The sequence below is a fragment of the Culex pipiens genome, chromosome 3 (genome assembly GCF_016801865.2).
Source record: "Culex pipiens pallens isolate TS chromosome 3, TS_CPP_V2, whole genome shotgun sequence".
Taxonomy (NCBI): Eukaryota; Metazoa; Arthropoda; class Insecta; order Diptera; family Culicidae; genus Culex; species Culex pipiens.
The window spans coordinates 46,693,380-46,721,291 of NC_068939.1; the positions used below are offsets into that span (position 1 = coordinate 46,693,380).

A 27,912-nucleotide genomic window follows, 5' to 3' on the forward strand; every position below is an offset into this window, starting at 1 on the left:
ATCCTAATCCCTTCTAGTAAAAAATACCCTTCATTCAGTAAAACAACAACAACAAAGATTTCTGGGAAATTTTTCATTCTGGAAAACGGTTTATTTTGGGCAATTGGTCATTCTGGGAAATGGGATTCTTTGGATTGGGATAGAACCGAAATGATTTCAAAACTATTTAGCAATCATATGGATTTCTGAGTATTTTTAAAGTTCATTTTCAGAATTGATTAAGATTTGTTAAAAATTAAAGTCAGTAATGAGAATAAATTGACAAGTTGCATGAATGAATAAGGTCGGAAGTGGGGAAATAAAAAAATCTAAATTCAAAAATATTAAAAGTTTACAAAAAATGAAAATGATGACTCATAAATTTGAAGATCTTTTAAAAGTTTTATGAGCTATAAATCTGATTAATATTATTTTTAGTTTTTTCATTATTGCAAACATAAGCAATTCTTTAAAAAGTTGAATGAGAAAAATGCTGAACTTGAACAGATTCTTGAAAAATATCAAGTATTGGTAATTTTTATGAGAGTGTTTTACATTCTTACGTATGGATCATTCCGAGTTTTAAGAAAAAGGATGAATTCAGACATTAAAAAAGTTTATTTTTCTATATATGTTCTTGTTTCTGTGATTTAAATGTAAGTTTTATTTTTTTTTCTAATTAATATCAATATTTTTCAAACTTTATGTCGGTCCGAAAAATCAGGGGAAATAAAACTATTTTTTCAAAAAACTTAAAAAATTTCATGAAAACAGAAATCTAATCAACTGAAAACAATTTGAAATTAATTTTCCTGCATTAAAAATCATATTTGGGTAATTCTCCGCCAACTCACACAGCAGTTGCCCCGACCCCTCTTCAATTTGCGTGAAACTTTGTCCTAAGGGATAACTTTTGTCCCTGAACACGAATCCGAGGTCCGTTTTTTGATATCTCGTGACGGAGGGGCGGTACGACCCCTTTTATTTTTGAGCATGCGAAAAAAAGGTGTTTTTCAATAATTTGCAGCCTGAAACGGTGATGAGATAGAAATTTGGTGTCAGAGGGACTTTTATGTAAAATTAGACGCCCGATTTGATAACGTACTCAGAATTCCGAAAAAAAACGCATTTTTCATCGAAAAAAACACTAATTTTTTTTTAAACTCTGCCATTTTCCGTTACTCGACTGTAAAAAATGTTGGAACATGTCATTTAAAGGGAAATTTAATGTACTTTTCGAATCTACATTGACCCAGAAGGGAAGGGAAGGGATCATTTAGAACAAAATTTTTCATTTTAAAATTTTGTGTTTTTTCTTACTTTGCACGGTTATTTTTTAGAGTGTAATAATGTTTTATGAAGTTGTAGAGCAGACAATTACAAAAATTTTGATATATAGACATAAGGGGTTTGCTTATAAACATCACGAGTTATCGCGATTTTACGAAAAAAAGTTTTGAAAAAGTTGGTCGTCGTTATTCATGCCCGTTCATGGTCAGCCGCGACAGACACGGACGACGAAACAAAGAGAAACGCAAAAAGTAACTTTTTCAAAACTTTTTTTTTTCGTAAAATCGCGATAACTCGTGATGTTTTTAAGCAAACCCCTTATCAAAATTTTTGTAATTGTCTGCTTTACATTTTTGTAGAACATTGTTACACTCTAAAAAATAACCCTGCAATGTTAGAAAAAACACGAAATTTTCAAATTACCCTTCTGGGTCAATGTAGATTCGAAAAGTACATTAAATTTCCCTTAAAATGACATGTTCCAACATTTTTTACAGTCGAGTAACGGAAAATTGCAGAGTTCGTCGTTAAAAAAATTTCGTCGTTACTTGAATTGATATTTTAAAAACTAATGATTGCAAATCAACTGGCTTGTTTTTTTTTTTAAATTTAATTGCTCCCTTTCCCCCCCCCTGAATATAATCAACACAAAATTGAATTGATTCAACACTGGAATTTTGTTGTTTCAAATCGGTACATTTTGTTGTATTTAAGCGGTATTTTTGTTGAATCTACCCTCAGTATTGTTGAATAAATTTTGACGTTCAAAATCAATTTTTGTAGAAACAACGTTGATTTTTTGTTGAAATAATTCAGATTTTATTCAATTTAAGACAAGAGATCTAGTTGAAACAGCAACAAAAAATATATTGAAATAATAATTTTTATTATTTATTGAAATTAGATTTTTTGATGAGTTTACTTATGAAACAGACATAATTTCCCGATTCTTGAACACTAACTTCTCGAACTACGCAAAATTTCTTCCACGGCTGGCAGACAGGTCACTGATTGCACAAATCATGTGGACGGTCAACGGGACCGAGGCATGGACCGAAGCAAACGGACCCCGAAGATGGAACCAATGAACTTGCAACTAGCCGACTATCGAAACCAGATTATTTTGACAGAAAAAGAGCACGTGTAAACAACAATTACTTTTAATTGAATCAAAAAACATGGTAGAGTTGATTTAATTGATTTGTGTGTAGAATCAACCCAAAAATTCTGTTGTTTTTCCAAAACAGTGTTGACAAAATCGAGGGTGTTAATTCACCGCTAAATTCTGAGTTGTTTCAATTGGATTTGAGATTAGTTTCAACAAAAAACCGATAATTTCAATCAAAAAAATATTTTGTTGATTCAAACAGGCCTGATTTTTTTGCGTGCATCGACTTTGTCCAGAGTCGAGGGACATAGACTTAAAAAATATATGCAACCACCTTTTTTATTCATGATCGGTTAGATTTTCGATAGTTTTCACATTTTTTTTTCAAATATGAGCAGTTCCATAACAGTTTAAAGAAAAATACTATTATATCGGATGTGGCTATAGTTTTGAATTTATCAATGTCGAGTCTCATTCGATTTTGTTATTTATTTGGTTATCATCATAACAAGAATAATGCTGTCCTTACACAAAAAATCTACTCTCATATGATAATAAATCGCCAAAAAGCTTCCTCCCTCACACAAATAAAAGTGGTGTGGAAAAGCGCCCCGAAAGGAAACAAGAGTTTTCCGATAGAAGCAGACAAAAACAACAACAAAATCGGATATATTCATCTGTTGCTCGTTTTCGCCCAATATTTTCCACACATAAATATCGACACGCTCGACAAATGAAATATGTTCACAGTCTGAAATGCAGATTTGGAGGTTTGTTCGATGTGAGTTTATTTTTACAATTTTGATATTTTTAGAGTTTAGTAAAACTGTTTACAACATGTAAAAAAATAAATGAAAATACAATTTAGGTTTTGTTTTATTTTTCAATATGCCCTTTTCAAAGATTGCTGGAGAATGCATTTTCGTTTCGTTTTTTATGCAGCTTATTCAACAGCTTTTCGCCAAATATGAGCAATGTCTAAGCTTCCTGATTGCCACTTTCCGATATAGAGCTTTTATTTTGCATTTTTTTCCCTCTCCTCTATGATAGAGTTCTGGATGGTGCTGAGCGAGAGCTTTCATCATATTTGCAAATCAACCCCCAGGAAGCTGGGCACTTTCATATTTTGGCACAGTTGTTAGCATAATAAATTCGAGTTTCGTGTGCTTTTCCCCGGAATCCTATTTGCGTTCGAATTATTCGAAATCAGTTTTAAGATCGAAAAGTGTGCTCGTATTTCCTTGAATTAATTTGCCGGCTGCAAACTTAATGGGGGTGGGGGCGTGTGCAACCGTTCCAAGCTGCTTTTTATCGGCGTGAAGTTGAATGTCATGGCCGGAATTTAAGCACTGTTGCACTTTGGCGTGTGGTGTGAAGTACGTGGGAAAATCGGATTTATTGCGAGCGTTTGAGTATGATAAATTACGGGATTAGTGCACATTTCAAGGGCAGCTTCACGGCTGTTGGGTGTTGCAAGGGTAATCGGGGGTTCTGTAAGGGTTGATTCAATGTTGATACATTTTTTTAGGTTGAGATCTGCTGTACCAGCATAAAATAGAGTTAAACAACAGAATTTTTGAAACAATTCGAACTATGGTAAACATCAAAATAAATGGGGAAGAAATTGTAATTAATCTCAAAATAAATTATATTTAAAAATTCTGCAAATTCAATAGCCCTACTCAACCGCTGGTTGAGCGATGCTCTTAATTTATTATTTACAATAATGTTTCCCCTTTTGTAATATATCTGTGTCATATCTGCTGTGGCATAAAAAATGCAAGCCCTTCAGTTTATAAATACAATTACCCTCGATGATCTGTGGTGGGCAGCTTGATTGAAACTGCATAATTGGCAATAATTTAATCAAAAGGTAAAACGGTCCGAATTGAATTCGGCGGAAAAAAAGTAATCGTTTTAAGTGCTATCAATTGGATTTCGTTTGTGGACGTCGCGTTAAGTCGGATGATAAATTTAATTTGTAGTATTAATTTCGTGTCAAAGTTGAGCTGAGGAATTTTAAATGATTTTTTCCATCATAATAAATTTATTAGGACTGTAAAATTCTCCAAATTATTTAAAGAAAGATTTGATTCTTAAGAAGCATGTCTGAATCATGTATTTTCAGAGACTAGTAGACAAACAACTCAACGAAAAATATTGTCAACTAAAAGTTTAAAGATTCAGTGACTACTTCCATCTAATAGTAAAGTTGTGAAACAAACAGACAAACAGACGTTAGACGAAATTTTGCACTAGTTCTGTTGTTTTGCAATCATTAGACGAAAACATTTTTTTTAATTTTTAATTTTTTTTTAATCTTTACAGATCCCCCAAATTCGATATCAATCCTGAGATATTCAATAAAAACTGAAAAAAAACTCCGTGCATTGTTGTCACTTTTTATATGAAAGAAGTTTCAATCTTGTCGTGCTATCTTGACAAACCCTGAAAATTGATGTGAGTGCGACAACTGGCCAAAGGGATTTCAGGTCAGAACGCGTTTGACACACGTACATGCCCGACTACCGTAAACATTTGTTATCATAACTCGGGACTATAATTAAGTTCAACCAAACTTTGGGACAATACACAGAATGGTCAACCAAACAAAACGTGTTTTTTATTGTTTACATTGCCTGCTCTAGTTTTTGTTTATTCAAACTTGTTTAATTCAAAAATTAAATCTATTTTTCTAGTAATGTCAAAATGCTGTGTTGATTGTCAAATTTAATTTTAAAAAGCACAGATAATCGGACGTAGCTTTCATTTGAAGTCGTTGCGATTCAGATTTTTTGTATTCCAATTTATTTCAATAATTTTGAAATTATTATTTTTTTCATGAAAACTCTCAATTAGTAAGAGTGTCCTCTTATTAACATTAAAAGAGAGTTAATATCAAATTAAATCTCCACCCTAAGATTGCCAACTAACTCCACAGCAAAGAAAAGCCGGTTCCGCCCGCTTGGTGGCGCTTAATTATAGGAAATTGATTTAATTGGTTTGACTTTTTATTTGAGCAGCTCCACGGCGGCGTCTTAAATCACACGCTCACAAACATGTGTGTAATTGGATGAAAATATAAACACCACATTTGTTTCGGTTTCACTTTGATCGGAATCGCGGAGAGAGAGAGAGAGCGCGAGAGCTTAGGAGAGCAATTAGTTGGCGATTTCAGGAAATGGAATGTGTGAAGATTGTGATACACTTGAGTGGATTGATTGTTGAAGGTGGCGGACATTAATCAACTTCAGTTTTTTGTTTTGGGAAGGGGAAGCAATCGAGAGGCTATCAAATTCAATCAAGATAACCTTTCATGAGTAATGAACGAGATGGCTATCAATTTTTTGATGTTTCGTAAGGCTGCTGAAGGGGATGTTTTGAGTACGGAAAGTTGTTTTTGTTCATTTTTTTATTTAGGGGGCGAGGGGGTAATATGCACCCCCTAAGGAAAAACTGTGATTTCTCAACCATAACATCAATTCTGTGGATGAATTTTGTTAAATGTTCTAAAACAACTATTATTCTTCGTCACCCATGTGTAAAAAGTCTTGAAAAAACCTCAAACTTGTTTAAAAATGCATATTTCTAAAAATATTTTTGATTCATTCCAAACAATCATGCGGGGCAATATGAACCACAACATTGGGGCAAAATGCACTGCAACAACGGGGCAAAATGCATCACAACAATGGGGCAAAATGCACCGGGTAAAAGCAGTTTTCACTAGTCACCACTAGATGACACCGCTGTTTTTACAAGGGAGCATCACAGCGGTGCATTTTGCCCCGACCACGCTTATTACATAAAATTCAATTAAAAATACATTTTTTAATGTTTTTGGACTCATCTATCTTTAGAATAATGAAGATTGTGGTAAAAACTATATAAAAAACACTTACAATATCAATAAATGCTTTTTATATTGTCCAAAAATCATATTGGAAGTTCAATAAAAATTAGATAAAAACACAACATTTTAAAGTTTTGCAAATAACTTTGGCTGTTTTTATCCTACCACGCTCAAACTTTTCCAGCATAGTTTTACAATGTTAAGCTTCCAATTTCTATGTTTATTCCCCGGAAAATTCTTCCTAATATCGAGAAATGCTCTCCCCCTACCACATTCAACAAAATTCACCACCGCAAGTTTGACAGCTCGAATTTGAGCTACTCTCAACTAGATGGCGTTCTTATGCAACTCCCGTGACAATTCCATCACTTTGCATTCGACAAGCGCTCTTCCTGGTGATGTCGGAAAGCTTTCACATTTTTCCCACACGTAAACATTGAATGAGTGACACACGAGTGCTGTGTGGTGAATTTATGCACGCGCGGTAATAATTATGCAATTGACATTCGCGACAGATTTGCTCCAGTTGCAGCAATGAAATGCATCATCGTTTTGCATTTCGCGTGCAATCGTCCCGAGAGTGCCGGTGGCGAATGTGGTTTTGTTGAAGTGTTGTCGGAGGAAGAGTGTTGAACTTGTTACTTTTTTTAAAATCATTTAACGGTCAATTTGAAAGGTTAAAACTTTCCATGGCATTGTTGAATTCACCACAGCATAAAACAGACGAAATTGAGTGTAAATCCGATTTCAAGCATCTGTCAAACGCGAGTGGTGAATTCAAAATTGCTGTGGTGAGTTTTGAAAGCGATTTACGTCTGTTTGTCTGTGTATGAACTGTCAAATGGTGAATTTAAAAATGTTTGAAATCAATCAAGAAAGGTTCCCTTTCTCCCCACTAGCTGGCCACCAAGTTGTGTTCCATACATATTTATTAAAATGCATCTCGCAGATAAATCTTGGTCTTGTTTTCCCTCTCGTCGCTTGACTAATTAGCATAAAAACAGTCAACCATAATCGTCTGTTGCTGCAGTGTCAAGATTTTCCCGGTGAAAAATGAGTCGTTCCCTTGAGAGTTGAGGTACCTAGCTATACTGTTCACCCGAAAGACAGTTGGGATTAATTTTTGCGAGCTTTTCCAAGCCACAACCAGATAAGATCGTCCAGGCAGGTGCGCGAGAGGCAACAACCCGAGTGACAGTCATGAGCACTTTAATGGTGGCAGTACTTTAGGATATTTTATTGCACCGAGTGTTTCACCTTAATGTGTCGTGTGCAACAGGTTCGGTTAACGGGGCACCTCCGGTTGGTCACGTGGGATCGTGGGAAAGTTACTGGTTGATTGTGATTTTTAAATTTAATAAAGAGGACATTTTTATGTCAAAAGCATCAAAATTGCTGATTTTTATTTTTACTATCGCCATCTATTGGCGAACACTTGAAACTCTCAACTGTCAATTTGTGGTGAATTCAAAAATGTGTGCCGAAAATTGAAATCGACGGTTAAATTGTTGGTTGATTGAATTCAATTAATGCTTCGTCTGTTGATCTATGAATTACCTGTCAAATATGGCTGTGGTGTATTAATAACGTCTGTGGTGAGTATAAACTTGATGTGATTTTGGTTCAAATTATTACTTAAGCATTCCATAGCAGGTTGGACATTCAGCAAAATAGCAATCACCATCGCCTGAATTCCATAGAATTACACATTTTCGCATTCTGACACTTCAATTTGCTTCCAGCCCCTAGCCCGGTGTAATTTAACTGTCACATGCCATGTAAGGCTCGCATGTCGTTTGCCACGCTGAGGGTGCTATTTTGCCACAGGCACAGAATTATTCTAATCTCAAAATTGCCCACATTCCATTATGACGCTGTCAGTCTGAACGGAGAAAAGGGAGTGGACTGTCAGTTTTTTTTTGTTAGAGGGATACTAATGTGGTTATATTTTTAATTACTTGTTGCTCTTGCAAATTGATTCAAAATTTGAAAATGCTGCTAAAAATAAAAAAAATATCACAAATTTACCAATGAAATTACCTTAAAATCGACTTTGACGTCTTTCCCTCTATGTCATTACATAACTTCCAGACACACTTAAATTCGAGATCATCTCTCGAAAAAAAACTCTTTAACCCAATTCGTGCCCATCGCTCTTCACTTTCCCTTCAATCAAAAGTGAGCCGGCAGTGTTGCCAACCTGCAACTCACAAAAAACTAGAGCTCACGTGCGAGGTTAAAGTGGCACCAGGTCAGTAGAGGAAAGCTTCTCATTACACCACATGCCTCTTTTTACCACCTCGAGGGTGTCGGTGAGAGTGCATTAAAGAGTCGTGTACATGACATGACATGACGACGACGACGCGGAAGAAAAAGTGCTGCAAATCATCTCGCTTTGGCGCCAATTACGGGCGATCCATCATCGGGGTTTTCATTCGTACCTTCAAAAGTGGCAAAAATTATTGAATGGGGGTTGGAGGGAACGTTTTGGAAGGGCTTAACAAAGGTTGTCAAACGTGACACGTCATCTGTCAAGCGAGCTGTCACTTTGACAGTTCGCCATAAACTAATTTTTTTAATTGAAATTAGGAATAAGCCCTTTTCAAATGTTGAACCAACCAAATTTCAACGAAGCCTCTTGAAAAAGAGGTATCTTGCATTAAGGGTCTCAAGGTTGAACATAAAAGCCGACCGGAGAGACCTCTGGTGGCCAAAATTTCACGACTGTTGAAAATGTGGAGTGAAATTTGCCAATCATAAGTGGGGAATTTAAAGTGCTTTTTTTCGCTCGACCAGCGGTTGGCAAACCCTATCATAATCTCGCGAGATGAGGGTATCTTATAATTGAAACAAAGGAGGATCATAAAAAATTAAGGTGAAGTTAGCGATGGCAATCGATGCGAGGGGTGTTAAAAACGGTCGAAGAGCACTTGAGCGCGGTTGTAAAGGTTTCGCGGTGAGAGTATTATACACTTTGGTATAAGTTGTTGGACCTAATTGAATTAATTACACGAAGCGAGCCGTGCTGGTTCGTGGTTTGTTTTGCATAACTGAGCGTGCACTCAGTGATGGAGTTGGGTGAGTTGGCAAGTTTTTGAAAAGTTTCGTTTTGAAACGAATTTTGGAATAAAAATATAAAAAAATATCATCTATTTATCTATCTACTTCAAGTAACTTTATAGTCTTCAAGATGGCAGCACTGATTATTTTAAGGTTTACATGACATGTTTACATGTTTCATGACAAATAACAATGCGATTCAATGGAGCACCGGATTAGAGTGGTAGAAATGACAGTTCTCCCATAAGGAATACATTGTAGAAAAAAGCAAAAACTATTCGAATGGAAGTGCTCCATTCACAATGAAAATCTGAAAAATATTTTTTTTTAAACTGGTTTACTGGCCACACTGCATTATTTTTTTTCAAAACGTTTAAATGGATTGTTTTGAACTGTTTCCAATAAAATTCGACTGCATTTCAACTACATTCAATCACAGACAAACATACGTAAATCATTGAAAAACTTTATCAAACAAACTCAACAATCACTCTTCATTAGAGCCATCTAGCTGTGAACGGGAGATCGCACTTAGTTCTTGGCTGTGTGAGTGCATACTGTTTCAAGCAACTGTCAAACGCGTGTAAACGTGTGATGTGGTGAGCACAAATGCCGTGGTGAGTTTCTGATCATTCAAAAGACTGTTAAATTGTTCATTGTTAGCATTTAAAAGACGGTTTTACGTCTGTTTGTCTGTGATTCAAGTGTCAAACTACCGTCATCACTTTCTTGACATTTTAGTCGGTTTAGATTACACAGAACAAATGCTTATCTAAGAACGATGTTTCTGAATTTTCAACGAAAACTTAATAAAAATACTTAATTTTTTTGAAAATTTTGTTTAAGTGCTACAACAGTACAAACATAATTCAAAATTTTGACATGATTTTTTGCATTACAGTTTCCATTTAGCCGACATCGCTCAAATTTTTAGCTCGAAATACCTTAAGTTGTGCTAAATTCTGTGCAGGGAAGGACTTGAAACGTGACAGCTCTTTGTATCTACCACTTGGAGTGAGTAACATAACCTAACATAACCATTAGGGTGGGTACGTTTTTCAAAAAGTTCTCGGATCAAGTTTTAGTATGGTTCCCCTTGTAAAGCATGCCCATAGGGACTTTCATGCCAAATATCAGCTCATTTGGTTGTAAACTGGCTGCGCGCATCAGGGTTAAAGTTTACATGGGAATTACTATGGGAAATTGGAACTTTTTGTTCAAACGCTCCTACAGGTCTGGGAAAATCACGCGCCAACTTCTGGTATGGTCAAGCCTATGGAGAATGGTCTGGAGAACACTTTTCCCGAAGAGAGCATATGGATTCGTTGTCCCTAGACCTGGCGCATCGGCAAATAATCCGATGTCTCCGGAATCAACGGTTTTCCATCAAAAAACATCAAATTTTTATTAGCATGCTATGAAAGCTTGATGAACACCGCGACGCCATACGTCAGGCAGCTACCACGTGGTTGAAATATTTGCAAAAAAATACAAATTTGCTATGCATTCGGCTAAATAATATCAGGATTACTCGAAATGATCATTTTCTAGTTAAAAGAAGGTTTGCAATTGAATATTCCAGCCGTTTCTCACCCACGTGGTAGCTGCCTGACGTATGGCGTCGCGATGTTCATCAAGCTTTCATAGCATGCTAAGGAAAATTTGATGCTTTTTGAGGGAAAACCGTTGATTCCGGAGACATCGGATTGTTTGCCGATGCGCCAGGTCTAGGGACAACGAATCCATATGCTCTCTTCGGGAAAAGTGTTCTCCAGACCATTCCCCATAGGCCTGACCATACCAGAAGTTGGCGCGTGATTTTCCCAGACCTGTAGAAGCGTTTGAACAAAAAGTTCCAATTTCCCATAGTAATTCCCATGTAAACTTTAACCCTGATGCGCGCAGCCAGTTTACAACCAAATGAGCTGATATTTGGCATGAAAGTCCCTATGGGCATGCCCTACAAGGGGAACCATACTAAATCTTGATCCGCGAACTTTTTGAAAAACGTACCCACCCTAATAACCATACTTCTTGACATCCTCAGCAAACGTCAATTTTGATAATTATTGCCGGATCTTTTCCGGTTCCCTCCCGGAAAAGATCCGGCAGCAGTTTTGTATGATTTGAAATTTGCGGAGGGTGCCGAAAAAAGGTAAACAAATCATTTCGTGCATCGGCCAACATCATATGTGTGCGTCATCTTGCATTAGGGTCTTTGCATGGCCAAAGCATATAGATTAAATGAGGTAAGGCGGAATTTCTAGCTGTGCGTGAAATAAAGGATTCAAATAGAGAACTTCAGAAAAGTGTTAAATTGATAATTTTTTGAGCAAATTCCGACTGGTTTTTTGTTTAAAGAAGTTTAAAAGGCGATTTTCGGTTCGGTAGGTTTGGAAAATCTCCTTTTAAAATCCGGTTTTCGTGCAAACTACTTTTTGACAGCTGGAAAACCCGCCTTACCTTATCTCATCTACAGACCATGGGCCGTGACAAGCAAACCAAAACATAAACAAAGTCACATTGCATCGGAGTGACAGAGATTGCGAGTTTGACAACCGCACTACTACACACGCAACTGCGAGTACTTTAGGGAGCCATGCTGCAACTTTTCAAACGTTTCTAGAAAAATGCATTGCAATGACCTTGAATGAAGGAAAATTTAAGTACGCGATGTAAACAATAACAAAATCGACTTGCTGTGGACCATTTTGAACATTATACAGACATTTTGCTGGGTTTTGGTTCCTAGATTTAGGAGAAATGCCAAAAATAGGAGGGCATGCACGTGTGACAAATTGCTCGTGACAAGAATACTTGTATGCAGTGTGACACCGGTGTGGCAATACGGCAAGAGCAATCAACTCTTCTATGATAACATTTGGCATGACTTGCACAAAATGATGTACATAACTCAATGACGTAGAAATGTCAACGTTTTGGATTTAAAAGTGTCGAAACATCGCAGTCCTACTGCATTGACAAAAACAGAAAATTGCGCCAAAAGAGATTGATGCCAACTCGCGTCTAGTGACCGCAAATTGGCTTCTGAGTGAAAGGTTTTGTCCCCGGTAGCGGTAGCTACTGAAAGCGGAAGCGGAAGCCCTCCGGTCAGTGTCGTCGGATGAGAGTGACAGGAAATGGACGGATGCACCGCAGCAGTGACAGCAGTGCTTTACCTGGAAGAAGAAAGAAATGGAGAATTTGTTAGTATTTATATAGAAATTCAAAATATGGTAAAAATGTTGCAGCGATAGAAAAAAATCACAGTTCAAAAAAGAATACGTTACACACTGACGAAATTTTAGTCAGTTTTAAGTTGAGTGCGCGCTTTTGCTGCATGGGCAGCCAAACGACAAAAATGTAAACAAATACCTTAATTCCTGCGTTCCTAGATTAACTCCAAATAAGTTGTACCTTGCGCAACTGACAAATCACCGTAATTACAAGCCCATTACAAATTATTTCATCCCCGAGCGGCCTTGGACAAACTGCACTTAAAAGTCACATTGTTGCAGTTAGTAAACAACCTCGAGAACATGGCTCTGCTCTGTTAACGGAAACGGCACCACGACACTGCCGCGCAGTAAGGTACCTACTGCTACAGGCTAATTACCACCTTTCGCGAGTCAAAGTTAGAGAGCTGCTGTAGTGAGACTACGATGGCGATGTAATTAGCTGCTGAAACAACCCGAATGCTCGCATTCCTTGGCGGGCTCAGATTTTCTTGTGGAAAACCGGTGCACGCGGGGTTCATTAGGCCACCTGTCACATAAAATGTAATGATTTTCCAAGGTGACTCACGTGGACCCGTGGGGCAGGGTGGTGCTTGGTCAGCATCCCTTGAGTATTTTAAAACAAGGTATTGTTAGAATTAATCTATTATTGTTTAAACCGAAAACTTCAAGTGAAACTTATTTGAGGAAACCGTGGAGAATTTCCCTTGTCCCCTTAAAAAAGTGGAGCATAAACACTTTCTGTCTTCAAAATTCATTTCATTGCCTTCGGTGCGCGGAAGTTGCAAAAAATGGATAACTGTCATGGTGCAAGATCTACAACCTGCCAAACAGGGCAGAGTTGCCATTCTCGGAACTCTGCAGAACCACCCTAGTGCAACCACCTGCTGGGTCGGCATTTGGCCCTTACTAATTCAAAAGTTGCATGCAAAACCACTGCGCTACCGGTCCGTAATGACCACGGCGCGCGATACCAATCAGAGATCAGATAATCTGTGGTGTCACAATCCACACCGCGGTAAGTGATCCAATCAAACATGGATGCTGGCTGTCAGCAGCTGTCAAATAGTATTGATAACCAGCCAGGGTGGAGCTGACGTTTGTCTTTATATCCTTAATGATGTTTTAATTGAGTGCACGTTAAAGTGGAAGGTGCAAACATTTTAAATGGAACTCAGAACACACAACAGCGTGTAATTTAGTTTTATGTCACAAGTCGTGGGGAAAAATCTTATTGATCGTTAAAAAAAACCTATTTGCATTAGTCAGCGTGGTCGCGAGATTGCCCATGTAAAGTTTGATTGGAATTGTCAAGAGTTGGGTTAGGGTCCCACGCCACCCCAACCAGGACCAGACTTTCAACGGTGGTCAATAGAGAAACAATTTGCATTTATTGGTTTCCCCCTGTGCTGCTGCTTAGCCAATATGACAGGCAGTGCCGTGCTGCACATTTTTATGACCAGCTGATTGGTACTGTCACGCCCGCCAGTGTTGCCAGCCATTCACAATTTCAACGACGACGACTAGGGGTTTCGAGATAACCCAACCACTCGTAAATTGCTGGTCAGTGGAAATTATTCAAAGTAATCGTCGTCGTCGTCGCCGGACTGTGAGTGACACTTTATGAGTCGTGAAAACGGTTCGGTATAGAGTCGTCAAGACACCATTGGTTTGTGCAACTGTCATCGAGAGCAGCTTGTGAAGGTTTTGTTGTGGCTTTGTCAAAGTCATGTTAGATTAGCGCAATGAAAAGATCGAATCGGTTTCGCGGTAAACGCGGTTAGTGCTGGAACGAGTATGTGGGAACTGCAGTTGAGTAACTGTAATTTTTTTGAGGGGAAGTTGAAAAACCATAATTGTTAAATGATTTTCTTCAATAATATTACTGTCAGTGTTCACAGATTTCACTCCTTTTTTTTGCACGGATATATGGTTTAAATATGTGATAAGGCGATTATGCGATTTCTTGTAACGCTCACAAAATTTGATCTTCATAGATTTCTACTGAAATCAAACTTTCGGTGGATATACCTTGAAAACAACATACTTTATCAAAAAATCTGCAAAGTACGTTTCGATCTTGGTTTTGATTGAAAATTCAAATTTACATAAAAAAATGAAGTCTAAAAATTTGTATGTATGAAATTTTTATTTTTTTCCAAAAAAAATCATAGCTCGACGGCAAAATTTTTGACCATTTTTTTGGCTCAAAAGTTTCGGGTTTTAGTTTCCTAAAAAATATAAAAAAACCTCAAAAATAAAAAATTACCAATTTTGGCAATTTGAGTTTTTTTTAAAAAAAGTTAATTTAAAGATCGACAAGATTTTTTTTTCCGTGTACCTATTTTTTCTGAACAGTCCTGATCAATACTAACAACTTTTCCGAAAACACCAAATGTATCAGAAAGTTACAGTACCATTTTTGTATGGACAGCTTCCAAAATTGTATGGAGACTTGTATGTGTGAACCAATGGCACAAAATGGCTTCTTTGGTTATAGGGAGCCACAAAGTTTGAGCCAAATAAAAAAAAAAACGAAAAATTAAAAAGGTTGAAATTGGCAGATTTCGTAGAGAATTGCTCAACTATTTCACCATATAATTTACCACGTTTTTAAAAAAGTTCTTAATTTGAAGCAACTGATTTTGACTATTTTTTTTAAACAGGTTTTTAAAAACCAGGATTTAAGTATATAAGTGCACTTAAAGACGAAAAAATATTTTTTTTAAATTAAAAATCAAAATTTGTCATAGAGATTATGATGCTGGAAAATACCCAAAATATCTGATAATTGAATGTTTCTTCTATAGTTGCAATGTGTATGATCTAGATTCAATAAATTTGAAAATGACTCAGTTTAGTTGAAAATTAATAAATAAAGGTTTCGAAGTGTGTTCTGATGATTTTTTGGCACTCAAACATCAGTTAAATTAGAAATTCAAATTAGCAGAACCCTTGAGAAGGATCAACAAAATAAAATCAAACTTAACTTTATTGTTACACAAAGATGAGGATATTTTAAATTTGTTCTAAGAAGACAGAAAATTATCCAAAAAGTATTCATTTTAAAAATATCATAAAATTTTCAATCTTAAATATCCATAAAATTATAACCATTCTGAAGAAAACAGATACATATTTGTGATGTTTTCCTTTTTTTATCAGATTTTTCAAATTATCTGGATAGTTTTTTTGATCATTAGATTGTTAATTTTTAAGAAAATATTGAAATCATTCAGATTTTTTGTTAAATGAAAAGTAAAACTCAAAAGGCTAGAAAAAAATTAAAAAAATCAAAACAAAACAACGAATGAAACTAAATCTCCTTTTCTAATATTTTCAATGCAAATACACAAACAAGCATGATTTATTGTTAGATCTTTTAATGAAGTATACAACTTATCATGTGATTTAAAAGTGAAAAAAAATATGTTTTTCCAGTTCTCCTAAGGGAAGCATTCTTGAATAGTATCAGGGCCGGAATTTACAAAGTAGATTCGGTGGAAATTTTTACTCAACTAATAGATTGAATGAATTGAATTAGATTGAATATCATCATTTCATGTTATATTTTAGAGTACTTTTAAAATAAGCAGATTTGTACATATTTTGCACACGAATAATAGCAAGAAAAAAAATCTAATTTCAATTCTAATATTCAAAATATTGCATTTTTTTTAAATTTCGTAACGAAAATAAGTGAATGTCCCAAATTCTGGAGTTTTTATGAAAAGGTCCAACAAACCAAATTTCCAGTTTTTTGCTTTTTGGGTGTTTTTGAAACCGCCTTGAGTCAGGGTTATTAAAAAACACCCAAAAAGCAAAATAAAAAAAAATGGTTTATTGGACCTTTTAAAAAAAACTACAGAATTGCACCATAAAACAAAGTTTTAAGATCATAAAAATCTGTTCCTTGAAAGAAAAAATCCATTGATTTTTTTTTGCTTTGAAGCTTTTCAAGAAACTTATTGATAGTTATTTTTATTTTATGATTTTTTTCAAAATATTTTGTTAAATTTCAAAGCCTACTGTGCTTTAACGCAAAATATTGTAGAAAATGGATGGATAAGTAAAACCTTTTCATAGCAATACAGGACTGTCCAAGTAAAAATTGTGTTGTCTAAAAAAATAAATTTAATCTTAGGTTTCCAAAGACATTAATGTTAAAAAACTCAGCAATCGAAGGCAATTGTCAGTTTCCCGTAAGTGTAAAATTTTTATATCTGTAATCTACGTAAAAAAATCTTAAAATTTGCTACCTGTAAGTTGACTTTTTGTTGAGTTTTCTCCTTGGTGTTCTCTTAGGAAAATGCATTTTAAAAATGAGGTTTGTTAACCCGTATAGGCCTGGGTGAAATTGGAATCACTAAAATGGCCATAACTCAGCGAAAACTCAACCAATTTGCATGCTTCTTTATTAGTTGGACTCGTTAGAATGTCGTTTTTCCGAAAATGACCCGCAGAACCCGGAAATGTTCCGGTGGCCGGAGATATTTCGGTGGGTCACTGGGTCAAACAGGGTCAAAAATGGCCATTTTTGGGTCCCGCACTATTTTGTTAATAGAAAACTTGGAAAAAACACATTTTTTCATGTTACGATCTTTGTTCTACCAACAGACAATACTGACCATGGATTTTGCACCACCGGGGATGTTCCGGATTGAGCGGGCAGGTTCCCTACCCCGGGGGAACCGGTCAAGGGACGGCCAGGAATAAAACTATTTCTATCATGGCAATATGGATGTCAAAGTTCATCATTTTCAAAATTTAGCTCATCCATGATTTCCAAAGCCACTTTTGAACCGAAATGGCCACTTTGGGACCGATTCCCGGTACTCCGGTGGAACTCGGAATATAGCAAATTACGGGATTATTTCTGAATAATTTTTGACAGGGCAATACTGCCCATGTTCGCATAAATGTCCCATATGCAAAAACAGCAAGCTGAGAAAAACGCATTTGAAGTTTGTCCCATACATAAGGCTACGTGTTAAGTTTTCGCGAAAAAACTTCGGATTTCCTCCTGATTTCTAGAACAAAGTACTGGATGTTATATGCTCTTTCGAAAGAGCACACAATTTTGAATCAAACTGCATCAATAACTCGAAATCGATGAAAATGCATATGGGACATTTATGCGATCAAGGGCAGAATATGGGTGTCAAAGTTCATCATTTTCAAAATTTAGCTCATCCATGATTCCCAAAACCACTTTTGGACCGATATGGCCACTTTGGGACCGATTCCCGGTACTCCGGTGAAACTCGGAATAAGGCAAATTACGGGATTATTTCTGAATAATTTTTGACAGGGCAATAAGGATGTCAAAGTTTATCATTTTCAAAATCAAGCTCATCCATGATCCCCAAAACCACTTTTGGACCGAAATGGCCACTTTGGGACCGGTTCCCGGTACTCCGGTGAAACCCGGAATAAGGCAAATTACGGGATTTTTCTGAATAATTTTTGACAGGGCAATATGGATGTCAAAGTTCATCATTTTCAAAATTTAGCTCATCTATGATTCCCAAAACCACTTTTGGACCGATATGGCCACTTTGGGACCGATTCCCGGTACTCCGGTGAAACTCGGAATAAGGCAAATTACGGGATTATTTCTGAATAATTTTTGACAGGGCAATATGGATGTCAAAGTTCATCATTTTCAAAATCAAGCTCATCCATGATCCCCAAAACCACTTTTGGACCGAAATGGCCACTTTGGGACCGGTTCCCGGTACTGCGGTGAAACCCGGAATAAGGCAAATTACGGGATTTTTCTGAAAATTTTTTGAAAGGGCAATATGGATGTCAAAGTTCTTCATTTTCAAAATTTAGCTCATCCATGATTCCCAAAACCACTTTTGGACCGATATGGCCACTTTGGGACCGATTCCCGGTACTCCGGTGGAACTCGGAATATGGCAAATTACGGGATTATTTCTGAATAATTTTTGACAGGGCAATAAGGATGTCAAAGTTTATCATTTTCAAAATCAAGCTCATCCATGATCCCCAAAACCACTTTTGGACCGAAATGGCCACTTTGGGACCGGTTCCCGGTACTCCGGTGAAACCCGGAATAAGGCAAATTACGGGATTTTTCTGAATAATTTTTGACAGGGCAATATGGATGTCAAAGTTCATCATTTTCAAAATTTAGCTCATCTATGATTCCCAAAACCACTTTTGGACCGATATGGCCACTTTGGGACCGATTCCCGGTACTGCGGTGAAACCCGGAATAAGGCAAATTACGGGATTTTTCTGAAAATTTTTTGAATGGGCAATATGGATGTCAAAGTTCTTCATTTTCAAAATTTAGCTCATCCATGATTCCCAAAACCACTTTTGGACCGATATGGCCACTTTGGGACCGATTCCCGGTACTCCGGTGGAACTCGGAATATGGCAAATTACGGGATTATTTCTGAATAATTTTTGACAGGGCAATAAGGATGTCAAAGTTTATCATTTTCAAAATCAAGCTCATCCATGATTCCTAAAACCACTTTTGGACCGATATGGCCACTTTGGGACCGCTTCCCGGTACTCCGGTGGAACTCGGAATATGGCAAATTACGGGATTATTTCTGAATAATTTTTGACAGGGCAATATGGATGTCAAAGTTCATCATTTTCAAAATCAAGCTCATCCATGATCATCAAAACCACTTTTGGACCGCTTTGGGGATCATGGATGAGCTTGATTTTGAAAATGATAAACTTTGACATCCTTATTGCCCTGTCAAAAATTATTCAGAAATAATCCCGTAATTTGCCTTATTCCGAGTTTCACCGGAGTACCGGGAACCGGTCCCAAAGTGGCCATTTCGGCCCAAAAGTGATTTTGGGAATCATGGATGAGCTTGATTTTGAAAATGATGAACTTTGACATCCATATTGCCCTGTCAAAAATTATTCAGAAATAATCCCGTAATTTGCCATATTCCGAGTTCCACCGGAGTACCGGGAAGCGGTCCCAAAGTGGCCATATCGGTCCAAAAGTGGTTTTGGGAATCATGGATGAGCTAAATTTTGAAAATGATGAACTTTGACATCCATATTGCCCTGTCAAAAATTATTCAGAAAAATCCCGTAATTTGCCTTATTCCGGGTTTCACCGGAGTACCGGGAACCGGTCCCAAAGTGGCCAGATCGATCCAAAAGTGGCTTTGGGGATCATGGATGAGCTTGATTTTGAAAATGATGAACTTTGACATCCATATTGCCCTGTCAAAAATTATTCAGAAATAATCCCGTAATTTGCCATATTCCGAGTTCCACCGGAGTACCGGGAACCGGTCCCAAAGTGGCCATATCGGTTCAAAAGTGGCTTTGGGAATCATGGATGAGCTAAATTTTGAAAATGATGAACTTTGACATCCATATTGCCATGATAGAAATAGTTTTATTCCTGGCCGTCCCTTTACCGGTTCCCCCGGGGTAGGGAACCTGCCCGCTCAATCCGGAACATCCCCGGTGGTACAAAATCCATGGTCAGTATTGTCTGTTGGTAGAACAAAGATCGTAACATGAAAAAATGTGTTTTTTCCAAGTTTTCTATTAACAAAATAGTGCGGGACCCAAAAATGGCCATTTTTGACCCTGTTTGACCCAGTGACCCACCGGAATATCTCCGGCCACCGGAACATTTCCGGGTTCTGCGGGTCATTTTCGGAAAATAGACATTCTAACGAGTCCAACTAATAAAGAAGCATGCAAATTGGTTGAGTTTTCGCTGAGTTATGGCCATTTTAGTGATTCCAATTTCACCCAGGCCTATACGGGTTAAAAATCTAAGAGACGGAAGGGGATGGCACGGGCGCGTGGGTGGACCATATGTCACCAAACTTAGGATTCTTTGTTTTTTAGGCAAAAACAACCCCATGCCAAATATGATCAAATTTGATGAAGGTCGATGTCAGACGCGTGGTCACTTGGGAAGGAATGATCCATATAATGAAAAAAAAAAAAAAAATTACAAAATAATTCAAATAATATTTTTCATAAATATTTTAGAAAAGTTTATGTTTGAAAACTAAAAAAAATCTCAAAGCTTTCAATTATCAGTTTTCTTAGAATTTAGGTACAAAAAATACATTACACATTTAAAAATATGATTATGCATTTTTATCCGAAAAAAACTGTTTTTCGTGAAAAATCCAAACTAAAAAGTGAAACGGTTCTACAACTTAAGGGTTATGGATTTTGGAACAGTGGAAATTCTGTATTAAACCTTTTGGAGTTGCAAGTGTTAATGTAGTATATATTTTAAAGTTTTGTTGAGCCCTGATTTTATTTAAAGTCATGTTTGCGTTTTGTTTATAAATACCGAAGATTTGAAATGCATCATAAGCAATATTGATCGACCGCTTCAAACCTCAACTATCTGCTCAATACACTCTTCAAGAACCTCCACCACCTGAGAACTTGTTCCTCCTCACCTTAATCACTCCCCACCTCACTCGCCACCCCTTAATTCTCACCCCTCCCCACCTTGCCTCAACCTTAAGAAGAGAACACCTCATCGCGGGCGCCGTCTCGTCTGCCCTGGAGGAAGCCTCACTTCGCCTCTCCAATACAAACACGTGCCTTGAATGGGCAATCAAACACACCTTGCAACGGCGGCTGGTTGCATTCATTCATGATTCTCTATCTCTCGCTCACCTGTGGATGAGTGGGTGGGTGGTTGAATGAAGATGTTCAACAGTTCCTCGCCCACCTCACTTCCCTCACCCACCCAAGATTTGTTAAGCCATTCATCCATCATCGCCGGACAAAACAACGATTTGTGTTTTTTATTCTTCTTTACTGCCTGCTTCTTCTGTCGGTGAGCTTTCGCGCGGTTTCTTTTGAACACGTGGTTAATGGGTGGTTTAAGAAGTAGGGGGTGGGAAATGCGGGGTGGAGGGTGTTCAATTGAGCTTTACGAGAGCTGACCTACACCTTGAATTTCGGAGGCAAAGTGTGTGTGTAATGGATACGTGTATTTTGGTGTAAAATTATGAGTTTGAAAGGGGGCCGAAAATCGACTCATTTGAATGCTGCGTCGGAAGTCGGCGTGAAAAATGTAAATTTATTAGCTTGGGTGGGCCCGGTTTTTGGCACGAGCCACAAATTTTCGTGGGGGGTTATTTTCGGAACTGGTTTTATTATTGTTTCATTACGCGTACAGGGTGAACATATTTTTTGATGGCTCAATTAAAATGCATTTCACAAATATTGGTTTACGGTGGAGCGTACTGAAGGGCGAGGCTAATTTATTCATCAGGTAAAATCGATTAAAATTTTCGGGAGCTTGTTATTATGCCCAAAACTGGTCGGCGTGGAATAATTGATTGATCATATGAAGTGGGTTTTGGGCGTTGGAAGTATGCCGTGTATGAAATTTAGATGGATCAAGCTTTTAAACGCATTTAAAAAGTAATTGGAAATTTATTCATGCTGAAACTTATAACATGAACAAATTAAGAATGCATAAAGTATGCATTAAAAATAAGCGGGGATTGCGATCGCCCATATTATTAATATATTTTTTTACAAACATAATATTTTGTCATAATTTGAGTTTTTATTATGTCAGATCTTTTTTTCACCTACCAATGTTTATCTTTTTTTAGATCAAAAACCTCATCAAAAAATAAATAAATAACAGACAAAGTTACATCAACCCTATAATATTCAGAAATTTTGGTTAACTCATGTTGGCTCATAAAGATAAATTTCCAGTTGTTTTAAGCTCAACCTTGTCCAGAGACGGGGGTTAAATTCCTTGAAATTACTTTTATGATTTTAGAAAGGTGATTATTGCACTCGATCGTAATATTTCGATCGTAATTTCTCAATTCATGATCGAGATTTTTCGATAGTAAGATTTTGATCTATCATCGGCAAATTATGACTTACCACCGACAATTTACGATTGAAATTTAACTATCGGGAAACCTCGATCGTTGATCGAGAATTATGATCAAAATTTGTGATTACATTTTTGGGTTTGTTTTTCCAAATTTAATGAAAAATGAATTTAAAATGTTAAAAAAAATCAGAATTAAAAAAACCTATGTTTTTATTTAAAAGTTTTATTTTTTATTTATTTATTTGATTTGAATAAAAATCAATAATAATAAACTTCCAAAATAACAAAAAATCCAAAACATCAAAAATCTAAAAAAATAAAAAAAAATTCAAAAAGTTACACTTATGTTTTATTTGTTTTAAATTTTAGATAAAAGATAATAGTTTTGAAACTTTTCAATTAAAAAAAAATATATATTCCTTACTTTTTTAACATGTTAAAACAAATAGACAAATAAACCTAAATCAAACCAACTAGGGCGTCCAATTTTCCCGGGTTCTGAATTTCCCGGGAAACGGGAAAAATATTTTTTGAATTCCGGGATTTCCCGGGATCCCGGGATCCCGGGAATTTTTTGAAACAGTCATAAAATCTATGTTTTCATTATATTTGTTATGTTTTTCTAGCTTAAATCATAGAACTAGCGCAAAACTGTTGATTGGTGAAAAGTTACACTTCAATCTGAAGAAAGACAGCAGTCTTTAGATAGTTTAAAGCACATTTAAAAAAAAAGTTTCTTGACGTGCTTTGGAATTTAAACGATCCACATTTTTTTAAATATTTCTTTTATTTATTCATTTATATAACATGACTACAAAAGCTTAAACAATTTCATTGAAACTGTCTATAACAACAAGAGATAAAATTATACCAGACAATGTAACATTTTGGATTAAGTTAGAGTTTTATGTTTTATATTTAAAATTTATTTTAAAAAATAACTTTAAGTCACTACCGCCAACTGGGAATAATCGAGACTGCAGTCTGAATAGGTACAGGAGATTTTAGAGCAATAAATTTTGAAATCAGTGTTCACATTGTTTTGTTCTTTTCCTGTTGTAACCGAAATCAATCAAAACAATCAGAACATTATTAAAAAAATAGCTTTAGCAGCTGTCTTAACTCGTAACTTTTGTCCTGTCCTGTTGTTCCAGATGCCGGTTTTTGAAAAAAAAGTTAATTAATTTTTTTTAAATATAATGCTTTTTTCGAGTTGAATGTCATATGTATAAACGTGAATATAATACTATTTTTTTTAAATAAATTAAATTTAACAGAAAATATTTAAGGCGCAAAGCATTTTGCGGATCTTTAAACTAACATTTTTACAATTTTCCCTAATAGGCCAAATTAATGCCGATATATGCCGAAAACAAATTTTAATGCTTTAAAATTCTTATCAATTTCTAAGTATTCCACTGTTGATCTATTTTCACAACCAAATTTGAATTTCTAGACCCAAATTTTGATTTGTTTTCAATTTTGGGAATTCCCGGGACAAAATATGAAAAATCCCGGGATCCGGGAATTCCTGGTTTTGGAAAAATCCCTGGATTTTTGTCCCGGGAATTTCCGGGATGGACGCACTAAAACCAACTATGCTTCTCTAAATAAAAAATCAAAATTACTATAAATTTAAGGTGGCTTAACAAAAAGTTGCATGGTTTATTTATAATATATTCTTTGGATTGTTTTAATGGTTGAAGTAAAATTAGATTTATTTTTAATAAGCTAATTTTCGTGTCATTTTTTAAATTTATTTTGACTGTAAAAAAACAAAGTAAAGATACATGCTGAAAAATTCTTTAAATAACAATTATATTTTTAACAACAATTTGATTTTGGATGGTTTAAAACTTGATGGTTTAATATTATCTATTTTGAGAATCAATTTTACTTAAAAATTTATGTGAAAATGTTAATTTATACATAAAATCAAAGGTGTAAATAACATAATTTGTTCAGGAGTCTCGAATATTAGAAAAATATGAAATTGCAAAACTGATTTGTTTACACAAAAACCATAATTTTTTTTTCTTGGACACACAGTAAAAAAATATATGGTTATACAAGCCTTACCCGACAAACTTCGTTCTGCCTTTTTTTTCGTTTGTTGACGTTTTTTGCTTTTTCGGTTACTCAGCCTTCTGTGATCAAAATTAGATTTTACCTAACATTCTCCATACAATTTGCCGATGCTCCGGAATCGGTTCCAGAGTGGCCAAAGTTGGGCCAAAGTGTTAAATAATTAGCGTATAAACCTTCCTTGGACTTACACGAACCCAACGCAACAAAAAGCACCACGATCTGACGCTCCGTATTGAACTGATTCGCGTTCGAACAAAACCGTCGAAATTTTTTATATATATAGATAGAAGATTACATCTGGGAAGGGGTAGGGTAGAGTAGTCATCAATGAGACACGGGGAACAATGATAAAATGGCTATCACAAGTCGTAGTTTCAACCAATCAGGCTCATATTTTGGGGGAAGATGTGTCTACTGGATACAAGTCTGCCATAATAGTGGCTTTGGTTATAGACGCTCCCTTGCAAAGTTATTCATAAATGTGTGATTTTGGGGTGTAAAAGTAAATTATGCCTGAAAATTACATTTTTGCTCATAGGCTGCCAATTTTACAAAAACTAATATTTCTCCAAATTTCTTTCGTCATTTCATAGGGTATGAGTTAGGCTACAATGGCCTTTCATTAGATTTGACCAAAATTAAGAATATACCCAGGATCCAGGGCTGTCTCATTGTTCCCCACTCTTTTCAGCCCATGGGTAACAATGAGACACTTCGATTTTTCTTCATTAATATTCTCAAAATCTAGGGAAATCCTTCAAAACATGAATTGGAAGTGATTTTTGGCATATTTATTGAGTTTTGACTTCATTTAGCCAAAAATATAAAGTTATTTGGTATAAATAAATGGATTTTACTAAATTTCAATACTTTTAAGTATAACTTTTGTTAATTAAAGTTTCAAGTTGACAAAATTGCTTTACAATGTTCAAGGCAAGTCACCTGCAATGGAACAATACAAAAACATGATGTTTTACTAAAAAAGTATTGATTTTCGTAGAGTGTCTCATTGTTCCCCACCTGTCTCATTGTTCCTGCCAAGTGCGTCTACAATGAGACAGTTGGATAGCTCTGGCTGTAGAGGTCGGATCGATCTCATATTTTGGTCAATGTTAGAACACATTAAAAGATAGAAAATGCAACAAAAAGCTCATTAAAACATGCTGATGAAAAAAATACAAAAATCGTTGAAAGTTAAAAACCAAAAGTGTCTCATTGATGACTACCCTACCCTACATTTTACCTCTGAAAATGTGTAATTTTACCTCTTTTCTGGTATAATGTCACTCTTTTAGTCTAAATTGAGGTAAATTACTTCATAAAAGAGGTTATATTCAACCTTCCAAAATTACACCTTCCAAATTTACATATTTTTTTCACTGTGCATCATATGCTAAAAAAATACATTACACGTTTTTGCTGTAAGCTTTTACTAACTTTCCCTTTTTAACCAACCAACAGAGAAGAGTTTGTCTCTGCTTTTCAAAGTCACTCACAACCCCCCTCTTCTTACCACCTTGACACAACTATAGTCACGTTAACCGTTCGGTGGGTTCGCATTTAATTAAATTGTCCCGAGCAAACGACGATTTTCGATTATTCACGTCAATTATCATACGCGACATTTTACGAGCGCTCGTTGAATCGCCTTACTGCGTTGTTATTGCCGCTCTGCCCGTCACCAGTGCTGCCAGTTTTCACTTGTGGCATTATTTAGATTTTTGGTTTTCATAACTGAAACAGTATTGTACCAAGATTTTTCAATATTTGAAATATTATTTTTACAAGTTAGATTATTTTGAAACTCTGCCCAGAACCATCGACCGACAAGCAGCAGTATAATTGATAAATTGCTGCTCACCTGTCACCACCTCCTATCGTGTCGGTCGGTACGGTACAGTTTCCACATATCATCATTTGCCAACTCAGACGGGCTGGCGTGGTCTCGTCCGGAGAGACTCCGACAATCGGCCGTATCATTCCCAGCGCCTCGATGTAGGCAATTCACACAGCATCACCGCATATTCACAGTGCTCGCAGTGAGTAATGAACCATCTACGGCTGCATTAATTTCTGCCTGACTGAAGGAGGGTGATGCGAGATGGATGACAATTGTTGGTTGGATTCGTTGAGGGAGGAATGTCAAGCTGGCCAATTTGTGGCCTGGAGGGGCATTGCGGAATGGAAACAATGTTTGTCCTTTCACTAAGTTGGACCTGGCTGTGAGAACGCAGGGTTTTGAGGTTCTTTGAGCAATTTGTACAAATAGAGAGATATCTTGATGGCCTTATCGTAAACTCACGCTGGTGAAACTGAAAACAGAATCATTGTTCAAGTTCACAAACTAGATTCGAGCTAACTCTACAAATTGGTTATGCAACTGCTTCCGAGAACCTTTTATGCCAATCAGCTTCCGGTTGACAGGAATCTGGTAGGTTGCCATGCATCGCTTTGTATGAAGCAATTCCGCTGAACTTTGCGCTCCAAAATTGATGCTGTCGTGACATTTAGTGTAGAGTGCCTTCAGGTTCCAGGTTCTTGGAAAAGGGGCTGAGCCCCCATTTGAGTTCGCTCTATCGGATGCCATCATTAGATTGCAGATATCAGACTAGATCTGGGCACAGTAAGTTCGATACGATGACGCTGAGATGGTGGCAAGAAGATAGCCGGCTTACTTGAAACGAAGGATAATGTGGTTGATAGGATTCTTGGGCTGTTCGAAGAGAAATCGATTTTCTTGGAACTTGTACCAAGCTGGGCCTGTTCAGATTGGTGAAACCAATTCGGTATAAGTGTAAGTCTAGAACTATGCTTAAATTTCTTGTGATTTTTTAACGTAATTAAACATTTATATTGTTTTATTTAAAAATTGTCAAAGTTTCAAGATTTTCTCAATGAACATGATTTCGAATCGAAAAACGAAATGCAATTTCGGATTCTTTGGACAATTTTCCACTTGTAGAAGGTAAAATAAGTTTGTAAATAACAAATATTATGTGTTTTTGAAATACAATAAAAATAAAAATTCAAATTTATAGGCCTTTTTAGTAGAATAAATTTTGAATAAAATGTGTAAATTTCGGGCAAAATTTTGACTTTTTAACAATGTTACCTAAAATTTATACGTATTTTGTAAAAAAGCCTATAAACTTAGTTAATTAAATATAAAGATTGATTTTTTTTTCTTGAAGACTATATTAGCAACTTTAGCGATGGTAGATTTGTCACCCCGATTCACGGTATATTAAAAGTTTTTTTATTTCCTCAAAAATTTCGCAAAAAAATATTCTGGATCAAAACCATAAAACTGTTATTACAAAAACTAAAATGAACCGGGACCGTGGTGTAGGGGTAAGCATGATTGCCTCTCACCCAGTCGGCCTGGGTAAGATCCCAGACGGTCCAACTCGCCGCTGTGAAAACTGAACGATCAAAG

General features: G+C 36.2%; 2 protein-coding genes across 2 annotated transcripts in view; both read right to left on the bottom strand.

Annotated features, from left to right (window-relative positions):
* The window catches only part of LOC120412620 (uncharacterized), a 72,405-nt gene extending 47,920 nt beyond the window's left edge, over positions 1–24,485 (bottom strand). Inside the window, exon 1 of the mRNA XM_039573171.2 lies at positions 24,468–24,485. The gene's annotated coding sequence lies outside the window, so the exon portion shown is untranslated. The remainder of the gene's footprint in view (positions 1–24,467) is intronic.
* Positions 1–27,912, bottom strand: part of LOC120412619 (uncharacterized) — a 249,575-nt gene that overhangs the window by 31,632 nt on the left and 190,031 nt on the right. The gene's annotated exons all lie outside the window — the stretch shown is intronic.